Below are 11028 nucleotides of genomic sequence, written 5' to 3' on the forward strand. Positions count from 1 at the left end.
CAATTTTTTTAAAGGCTAAAAAAGAAAAAAAAAAATCAGGGCTGGAGAGATGGCTCATCAGTTAAGAACACTGACTGCTCTTGCAGAGGACCGGGTTTCAGTTCCCAGAACCCACATGGCCACTAACAATCATCTGTAACTCCTTTTCTGGGGATCTGACACCCTCTTCTCAACTCCATGGGTGCTGTAAAACATGGGTACACTTACATACATGCAGGTAATGCATTTATACACATAAAATAAAAATAACAAAATATTTATAAAAGAGAACAAAACAAAAAGAGGTTGTGCTAGATCAGATTTCTGGGTCTCTTTCAAAGTGGTTTAGAACTAAGGTATAGAAGGAGATAGAGTTGTGATTTTTTGCATACCTTTGCCCTCTCACACCCAAAATTGCTTTACCTTCCAACAAGTTACTTTTACAAATGCACATGCCCTCTTTTTCTATACAGAAAATCCCTTGCACAAAATTGAAGGCCCCCCTCAATCTGGATCTAGCCATTTTCTTAAATCAGATCTCATTTTGTTTGATGGAGTCAATAGTATTAATTTAAAAGTTAGTAATTGTCAAACATACTGTATGTGGAATACAGGGGTTAGCAAGACCTATGAAGACTCCTGTACCATAGATTCACTTTCCTGACAATTTCAAAACATGGATTTTAGTCAAAATGTTAATGCTAATAAAGGAGGCATGCCATAGCCCTGAAGTCATATAGCAAAAGGACTTAAAAACAAAGATACTAGTGTCAAGGAAATGTGCCCTGAGGAGTGATGTTGGGCTTTACTCTGAAGGTGATTCTGTATTAGCTAGGAAGAGATAGAGGTTTTGGAAGGAGAGAGTGAGATTGCAATGGGAAAGAAAAGAAAGCAAGATCCTGTGGGTCTCAGGGGCAGGCACAATCCACTTAAGAATGTGAGCCAAGCTTACTATCACAGAATTGGAGTCAAAAGACTGACTCTTCAAAGATCACCAAGTTAGGACTCAAATGAAAAAGTGGAGATGATCACACGACACCGAGTTAAGTGAATAAGAGATTAGTTATGAGGTCACATGAACTCTGGCCTAAAAGAAGGCAATGCATCCGGTGGTTCAAAGAAGGTTGTGAGGAATCTTCTGTAGAAATAAAGGATGAGGCTGAAAGTTTTAACAGGACCCAGAGACTGCACATGCCAAGGAGCATGCTGAAGCTTTTGATCTTCACTGAGAGCAATGAGAAACCAATATTTCTAGTGCAGGAAAGGACAGGGACATATTTAGATACTTTTTATTTTATGTGTATGACTGTATTGCCTGCATGTATGTGAGTGCACCTGTGTTGTGCAGTGGTCAGAAGAGGGCTTCGGATTCCCCTGGAACTGGAGTTAAGGACGGTTTGTAGCCTCCATGTGGGTGCCAGGAATTGAACCCGGGTCCTCTGCAAGAGCAGTCAGTGCTCTTAACTGTTGAGCCATGTCTCCAGCCCCATATTTAGATACTTTTGAAGATCTGTATGGCTCCAAAGTGAAGACCAGAGGTCAAAGGCAGGAGTGGAGGATAGAAAAGCTGATACGGAAGCCTTCCACTCATGGGCCTCAGGACTCCCCTGCCTTCCCATTGGTGTGCACTGCTTCTTCCCTGTTACCTACCTTTCCATTCTATCTTTTCCTATAGGAAATTATCAAAACCCTACGTGTCCTTCATTATCCAACTCAAATGCTGCTTCCTTCATAAATGTAACTATCAAGACTGCAGTTCTGAAAGATCATCTTGTCCTCCAGGAAGTAATTCTCCTTACTCCATACCCCATTTGGGGGGCGCTTTTCATGCTTTGGGAAGTTTAACTGTCTTCTCTTTTATAAAAATTTTTATCATCTCTAATATTTCTGTGGACCTTTATCACAACTTGTCATATTTCTGCTTATATTTCTAATATGTGTTACTTAACTTACACATAGCAGATGGTATGCTTTTAACTCTAGCCATTTACCACACAAGGATCATTAATGCCTCATTTTGAAGGAGGTTGAGACACTTAGAGAGCTCCAGATGGAGAGTTCAGCTGAGAACCAAAACTGGAGTCTGAGAAGATTGTCTCATAACTCCCTTGCTGAGCTGTCAGTATCATTTGATATACACATTAAGATATGTATGGTTGCTAGATAGTTCTTCAATTAGTAATTTGCATCTCTGATTAAGAAATAATTGAACATTTCAAAATTTTTCATTGCCAGTAAATAAATATTGTTTGGGTGGATATGATTAATCAACCCATTAGGTTATAAATAATTTCTTATTAAAATGTAAAACACTAATTACTAGAGACAATCAGGGAATACGGCTGTGCTTAGATGGGTGGCACCTGACTATGGGATTGTTTACAGCTCTGTGTTATAGGAGAGTGAATGTTTTCATGTTGTGCCATAGTTTTATTTATATGAGGCACCTGCTGCTTTTGAACATAACTGCATTGTTCAATTTACAATTCTACATCTGCCTTGCAAACATTATAACTATACTGACTTAAAAAGAAAAAAATATAGCTTGCAAAGTATCTGTTTTGAATTATACTGTCCAATGACACATAAGGAATGTTAATTATTATATGTAAAAATAAATCTCACCTCTCAAACCACTTTTCAGAAGCACCTGCTTACACAACTGTGCATTTTTCTCCAAAATTTTTTTTTTCTGACACAAAACATAAGTTTCTAATTTCAAAGTAAAGTACAATATCCCTCTAGGTTTGTTGATATGTTTCCAATCCTGTGGGCGTTTCCCAGGCAACAGAATTTTAGGAAGACTAAACATAGTATATGAAAAACAGATGGAAATTGAAATGTTGATAAAGTGAACAGTGAAAGTAGAAACCAGAAAAATGGCAGCATTTATGTAGATGCCTATAACCCAGTGGTGCTGCAGAGCAAGCAGGGGAAACTGAGAGTGAAAATGGCACTCTTCACAGGCAGAGCTGGGGCTGAGCCATGAGCTTGTGGATGATACCATAAGTAGAATGATATCCACAACCCAAGGACAATAACATCTTAAATCCTGAAAAATGGATATGCTGTTTTATTCCAAACAGAAACTAAAATTTCTAATGAGCTGATTTTAAAATGGGAAGATTAGCCCACATTTTCTAGATGATCCAAATAGGACACGTTCCCTAAATGTAGAAGAGGAAGGCAAAGGAGCATGAAGGACCTGTGACTACAGAAGCATGGCAGAAGAGAATAGGCACAGCTGCTTTTGAAGCTTGGGAGGGCAGAGCCCAAGAGCCAAGCAAGGCTGTGAGCTCCAGGAGGTGGAAAAGGTAAGGAAGTGAGCTCCTCCCCAGAGCCTTCAAAAAGAGAAGCAGCCCTGTCAGCAGCATAATATGAACTCAGTGAGACCCGATTTTGGATTTGGGTTCATGGAACTGCAAGGAAATACCATGTTTGTTATAGCAACAAGAGAGAACTAATACAAATGGCATGATTTGCATTTCTTCATTGTTGTGGGGGTAAGAAATCAACAGAATCCCATCCTTGATATAAGATCACACTATCTATATAGCCAGCTGGTAAAACAAAACTGTAATAATAGGTCTAGGTGCTTCTAGACCAAAATAAAATAATATATATAGTAGTTGACACAGAAAGATAGGACAGATTGTTCCATTGACCTATAGACCTTTGTATAGTCAAGATCAGCCTCTCTTTAGAATCTTCTTCATAAGCAGAGAGAGGCCATGAATTCCCTGAAACACCTAGATGCATAGCCCTAATACACGTGAGTGGAGACCTGCGATCTCAGGACACTTCTCATGACCTACTTCTCTCAGGAATTTCTTTTCTGAATATCAGACCCTTCCTCTGTCCCAGGACTACCAATATCTAGTAACTTCTCTTAAGCGACCATAAGTCCTTGTACTAAGGATTTAGGCAGATTGCCTTGTGACAAGATGGGAAAACGTGTCAGTGGACTAAGTATAGCCAGAAACAGTAAATGGTGAAATATGTCTGCAGAGAAAGCAGAAGCTGGTCAGTAGGTTCCAGTACTGACAAACTCATTAGTCTCAAAGTTAGTCTCAAATATCCCCACATAGAATTCTGTTTTCTAACTTCGACAAATTGTGTCAATAGATTGGAATAAAGCCAGACTACACAACAGAGTCAGAATTTCTCCTACTGCTTCTGGAAGTTTGTTTGAGAGCTCTGATGTTCTTTCAGATGCTGGGAGGGAAGCCTAAAATGGAAATTTAAGTGGAGGTTGGAGATTTGGTTTCGTTTTGGAAAATACCACGTACTGTTGCTGGCAAGCTCTGTATGAAGAGAAAGGTTGGTCAGCCATGTTGTGGTGAGAAATGTAATAATAGGACTCTTATGCAAATAATGCGGTCTGATTAGACCAGCATCAGGAATGCATACAGAGGTCCAGGTTGGAGTTTGACACTTTAGTCAGCTTCCCCACCACTGGGAAAAAATACCTGAGAGAAATCAGTTGAAGGAGGGAATGTTTGCTCTGTGTCCTGGTTTTCGAGATTGCAGTCTATGGGTAAGTGGGTGGCTCTGTTGCTTGTGGGCTTGTGGTGAGGCAGAATGTCACGACAATAAATATGTTAGTAGAATAAATTTCTTACCCCTTGGCAACCAGGAAACAAAGAGAGATGGAGGAGGGCCCAGGGTCCCAAGATTTCCTTCAAAATCATTCCCCTAATTTCCTGTCATTAGTCCCTCCCTCTTAAAATCTCTTTACTTCCCAAAAAGTCCTCAGGGTGGTAATCTAACCTTTAGCTTATAAACATTTTCAGAACAACTAAGATCTAAACTATAAATATCTCAAAATCAAAAAGAGGGTGTCAGATTCCCTGGCACTGGGGTTATAGACCCTTGCGGGCTGCCGTGTAGAAGCCAGGAATCAGACCCAGGTCCTTTGCCAAGAGCAGCACACAGATGCTGACCCATCTCTCTATCCCCTTGTGATTTAATTTCACTGGTCAATAAAATGACTCAGTTATTGAAAAAATAAAATCACAAATTACCACCATTTCCAATCAGGGTATTCAGGTGGTATTTGCATTATTAGAAGTCCAAGGAAGCAGATTTTTGAGCTCTCTCTTTCTCTCTCTGTCTCTCTCTGTCTCTTTATCTCTCTGGCTCTCTATCTATCTTTGCCTCACACACAATGACATAAAAATTCAGCATGACATAGCATGTAATGCCACCATAAAGCTAGCCAAGCTAAATTTGGATATATCTGTGTAAAACTGCAAAATCAGGAATTTGGGGTAAAACAGATTTTAGGATCACCAAGGCAGCTAGAAGACAGAGCAGAGGTCTATTTCCTTTCATAATGCATGGGAATATGTGTCTGATAAAGGGTATGAGTTATCCAGGCATCATGAATTCTAATTGTATTGAGAGAAAGCTTGCTGCTATGACAAATGTACCTTGAAAATTTTTTACTATATTTTAAAATGAGATTTTTATTTCATCTTTACATAATGCTTCAGATGGAAAAATCAATGACCCAAGCTCTTTCCATCTTATGACTCACTGCCCAGCATTAGATTTGTCTCTTTTTAATTAGAGAATAAAGAGAACAAGACAGCCTTCTTAAAATGCTTGTTTGGTGGCTCCAAGATAGGAACAGCCAGAGATAGTAGATGGCTGCTTGGAAACAGTGTTTTCCCCACACAAAGGCTTGTTCTATATTTCGGATGTAGACTAGGCTGTTGGTGTTCCAGTGGATGACCCTTAACCCATGCATGTACTGGCAGCACAAAATGGACTCAGTGTGTTTAAAAAAGAATACATGAGCCGGACATGGTGGCACACTCCTGTAATCCCAACAGAGGCAGGTGGATCTCTGTGACTTCGAGGTCAGCCTGGTCTACATAGTGAGTTCCAGATTAGCTAGGGCTACAGGGAGGCCCTATCTCAAAAAGACCAAAATAAATAAATAAATGAATGAATGAATGAATGAATGAATAAATAAATAAATAAAGAATACACAAAGTTGGGAGGAGAAAGTGGCAGGAGGCATGGGGGAGTTGGGAGAAAGGGATGTGGGTGTATTTGTCAAAACATTATATTCATGTAGGAAATTCTCAAATAATTTTAAAAAGGAAAGTTTTTCTCTGAAGGGATTCAATGCCACTTTACAACTTGGTGTCATTGATGGTACTGTGTCCATCCTGGATGGAAATCTGACTAAAATAATACTGACCCTGGCTAGGCAGCCGCCTCTCGGTTGTGATTGTACACTTTGCAATCATAAAAAGCAAAGGTCTGATTGGCAGCCAGTCAGATGCCACACCCATTTTCACCCAAACACAACCAACACATTCACACATTTTGAGGAGGACTAAGCTTTTCCCACATGTTTAATTTTAATGTTAATCTGTCATTATAATTCTTATATTATAAGGTAACACTCTCCTTAATATACCACTTGCAGGACTGGAGAGTTGGCTCAGCAGTTAAGAGCACTGACTGCTCTTGCAGAGGACTGGGGTTGGATTCCCAGTACCCACATGGCGACTACGAACCGTCCTTAACTCCAGTTCCAGGGGAATCCGAAGCCCTCTTCTGACCTCTGCCACAACACAGGTGCACTCACATACATGCAGGCAATACACTCATACACATAAAATAAAAATAATAAATAAAATATTTTTAAAAATATCACTTGCTTCAATCAATCTAACAGGAAGCATATGTTTTAAGTTTTTCTCAGATTGAAACATAGCATCTAGTGACTGCCAGGTAATTAATTAATGGAACTGAAAACAAATACATTCCCCAGTCTCCTCTCCTTGCCTGTTGGAGTTCAGTGAAATGTCTGAATAATTATTTCAGTGAGAGGAAGAAAGAATGAGAGTCAAGGTCACTGTAATGAGCTCTTCCTGTTGACCTTTCATTATCAGAGTTTAAATGTAAATGTAAATCTGACAAACACCACCTATGATGAAACATGTACCCATGAGGTTATTTATTCAATTCAATACCGCAGACAGGTGTGTGAAGATGAAGGATAAGTACAGGATACAGATCTCTCTGTCCCTACATGTGTTTTCTCTTGCTTCCCCTAGTACAGCCTGGGTGAGCTAGGAGGAAGGGCATGACAGTACTCTGTATATTGTAGACAATTTCCCAGGCCCTAAAGCAAAATAAGCTTAGTTAACATTCATAATTTTGAAAGAATTTAGTGGAAGCTAAATATTATCTATTTTCAAAACCAAAGTATACTATATTTTTAGCATTATTTTTTATTGGACTTCCTAAATAGGTCAATATGAAGACTGTTTTATTTTACATAGAAAAATGCAAATTGAAATACCTTTCTTTGGGGATACATAAAAATTAACACACATACACACGTGTTTCATGTACACACATATATTATATATATAATGATAAGGTACTACAGTCAACCTGGGCTATATAACATACAAGAAAATTGTGTATAAGACTGTGAAATAACACTGAGAAAAATTACTGTGAAGACAGGGCTCTAATTTTGGTGTTGTGAACAAGTAACTTTCAAGAGCCAAATTAAACTTCATGTGTCCTGACAAAACATACATGACCAAAATGTCAAAGTACATGAAGCAGTCATATTCTCTCTCTCTCTCTCTCTCTCTCTCTCTCTCTCTCTCTCTCTCCCCCCACATACTTCTTTTACTTTCTCATTCTCTAATTATTCCTTTCACTTTCTCTCTGTTAATCTCTTTGTCTCTTTTTCTCTATGGAAACATCCACCCCTCTATAAGCTGTTAATGGTTGCTAGAGAAGAGCATTTTCTTCAGTGGGGGAGCCACTGGTAAGTTGCTCCTGTAATAATCCCTGAGAAGCTCATTGGTTCACAAAAAAGCGTGAGTGTAGAAGGGACAATTTAGGAAGAGAAGGGAATCAGCCGGAGTGGAAACGGGAAAGGACAGGTTGGAGGAGGGTCCATATGGTCAAAATACATTATATACACATATGTAACACATTGTTATGTAAAATTTGCATATGCTAATACAAATCTTAAAAAACAAATATGTCAATAGCAGCTTATTTGATGAAAAATAAATGTGGAGTTGCTTTTTCTGCCACAATTCAGTAGCTATATTCAGAACGGCATATATTTATATCAGGAGAGCGTGATACTTAAGTGCATTTTTGTGTAGGTGTGTGATTGTGTATGTGATGATTTAAAAAAATCTTAGAAATTCTTTTGCATAACAATCAATTTGTTTTCAGTAGGAGATTAATGTCAGGAATGTAGCTAACTATGAGAGTGTGGAACTGAATTTGTCAGCTTTTGTTCCAGTACAGGGAGATAGTGATGTTCACTGGTTGATACTGGGTGACCACAGCAGGCAGCTGCATTCCATTCACTGAAGAGGGCATATAGGAGGTTTAGCACATAATTTTGGAGACTGAAGGTCAAAGATGGGAAGCCCCTAGGGCTTAGCCTCTGACTAGGTTCTATGGCTACATAAAATCACATTGATGACATCACAGCAGGATTGAGAGTGGGAGTGAGAAGGTACCTGTTGTCTCAGGAAGCCAGAGGAATTGGGGATGCAGGCTAGTTCTTTCTGTAAAAAAAATTTATTAAGCTTTTGTACATGTCACACAATTCTTAATCAAATAGAGACCCCTCTCCCATCCATGCCCCCCACCAGACCTCATGTATTCCTCCATACACATTAAGTCCTATTCAGTCAAGCTTTTGTGCCCAGATGTGCTTCTGTGCAAATTCATACAATGGAGTCTAGTCAGCCTATCTAGAGATCATTGGTAAGGCCTACTCTCCTTCACCTGGTAGTAATCAGTCTCCGATAGTTCCCAGATTAAGGCAGACACCTCCCCCCCATTTCCCCCACTCCATTCTGGGCCCTTTACTGATTGAATTGGCATGGGTCCTGTGCGCGATGCCACCATTGCCACAAGTTCACATGTACAAGCTTCCAGTAACCTGAAAGTCTCTGCTTCCCTATGTTCATGGACCAACCCTGGCTCTTACAATCTTTCCACCCCCTCTTCAGCAATAGTCCCTGAGCTATGGGTGGGCGAGGTTTCATATAGCAGTCCTATCCAGGGACACACACTCTGCAGTCTCTTATTTTTTAAAAGATGGTCAGTTGTGGCCTTTCGGGTGCATCACACTCTGTGGTATAAGGAAGCTTCAATGGTAAGAGCTGAGGGATGCATGAGTTTTCTCTCTAGCTCTATTCCACTAGGTTCTATGAGCTTTAGCTGTAGAGGTTTCAGTGTATACATGTCACCTAGGGCTGGGCATCTCTCAGATGTGTATTCTTTGTATGTGAACAGTTGTGGAGCTCTGCAGTAGCCTCCATCTGTTACAAAAGAAGTTTCTTTGATGATTGCTGTACTGTATACTTGTTTGTAAATACAAGGTTCCTTATTTAGCATATGGTAAGAAATTTTTTTTTGTCTAGAGATATGACAGAGATAGAATTCTTTTTTTTTCTCTAGGATCTATGACCTCTTTAGTCATGTGTATTTGGCTGTGTTTACAGTGCTACCCATGAGTTCATTCCCATTGAGAGGGCTTTAAGTCCAATTAGAGAACTGTTGACTGCCCAGATAACAGTACCACTACTGCACCAATAGAGGTAGTTTGCTTGTTGGTCGTTATGGGTATTGGGCTTTAGCGCTGGGTTGGATAACTGATTGAGTTTCTCCCTTAGCAGCTTGCTAAGTTTCCTCCAGAACTATGAGAGCTAAACTTTAGGTAGAAGGTTTCCAGGTCAGCTCCTGCTCCATTGTTTCAAGTCCTGTGTCTGAAGTACATCCTGCTTTCAGCAGTAGGGCCTTATCTTCCAGTTCTGGGAGATAACCAAGAGTTCTGGCAATAGCGTGTGTTATTTTGGGAGTTTCTTGACCAACCAGTCAAAGGGAGTTCTCTTCTGTCTGGCACTATGTCCCTTGCCAGACAGCCCCCAGGTATACATATGCACTAATGTTCAGGCACTGTATGTGCATTTCTCGGGGGGTTTTAGAGGCAACACATTTCTCTCTGATTTCCTAGCCACCCACCCCGAGATCTATTCATCTGCACCCGCCCCCCATCTTACTCCTTTTATATCAATTGTCTTTAATCCCTCTTGAAGGTGGTGCTCTGTGATGGTTTGTGTTAACTGTTAACCTGACAGAATCTCGAATCATGTGGTCAGTCCTGTGAGGGATTATTATAATTGGATTAATTTAGGTGAGAGGATCCAGCCTATACGTGGGTGACATCATTCTCTTAGGTCGGGGTTCTGAACTGAATAAAAAGGAAAAAGTGAACTGAGCAATAAGAGTTTTTCACCATTTTCTGTTTTCTGATTATGAGTGCAATGTGTCGAAATGCTTTAAGCTCATACAGCCTTGACTTCCATATCATGACAGACTCTTGCCTTGAACTGGGAGCTAGAATAAACCCTTTATCCTTCGAGTTGCTTTTTTCAGGCTATTTTATCACAGCAACAGATAAAGAAATGAAAGCAGACTTGAAAGGTTCACCACCTCCCAGCTCCACCATCCTGGAGATCTGTCTTCCAGAACATGAACCTTTTAAGGTATAGTCAAACCATATGCAAACCTTAGCATCATCTCATAAGTTCATTGTGTGGTTAAATAGTTTATGTATATAAAGTTCTTGGAAGACTATCTGGACCACATTGAACCCTTTTAAGTGGAGGATACTTATTACAATTACTGCAATTGCTCACACCAGTACACACAAGTGTTCATACATGCCATGCATATACAGGAGTAACCTCAGATGATATGAGGTAACAACAAAACTATATGCATCCACATCACCTTCTGTTAGTGCGATTCATGCACAATGGCCCAGAATCCCAAACAACCTGCTATAAATGGTAATTATATGGTTGAAATTAAATGGTTGAAAATGTCTTCAAAATGTCATTTTGAAAATGTCTTCAAAATCTCAGATTCCCATTCTTTTAAATTTCTAAATTTGGAGATTTAATATCAGAGTCAACCTAAGGAGATGTATTATGAGACCTGAGAGATAATGCATAGCTCATTAGTGTTAATACC

This window comes from Nannospalax galili, unplaced genomic scaffold (assembly GCF_000622305.1).
Source record: "Nannospalax galili isolate Female #2095 unplaced genomic scaffold, S.galili_v1.0 scaffold236, whole genome shotgun sequence".
NCBI classification, from domain to species: Eukaryota; Metazoa; Chordata; class Mammalia; order Rodentia; family Spalacidae; genus Nannospalax; species Nannospalax galili.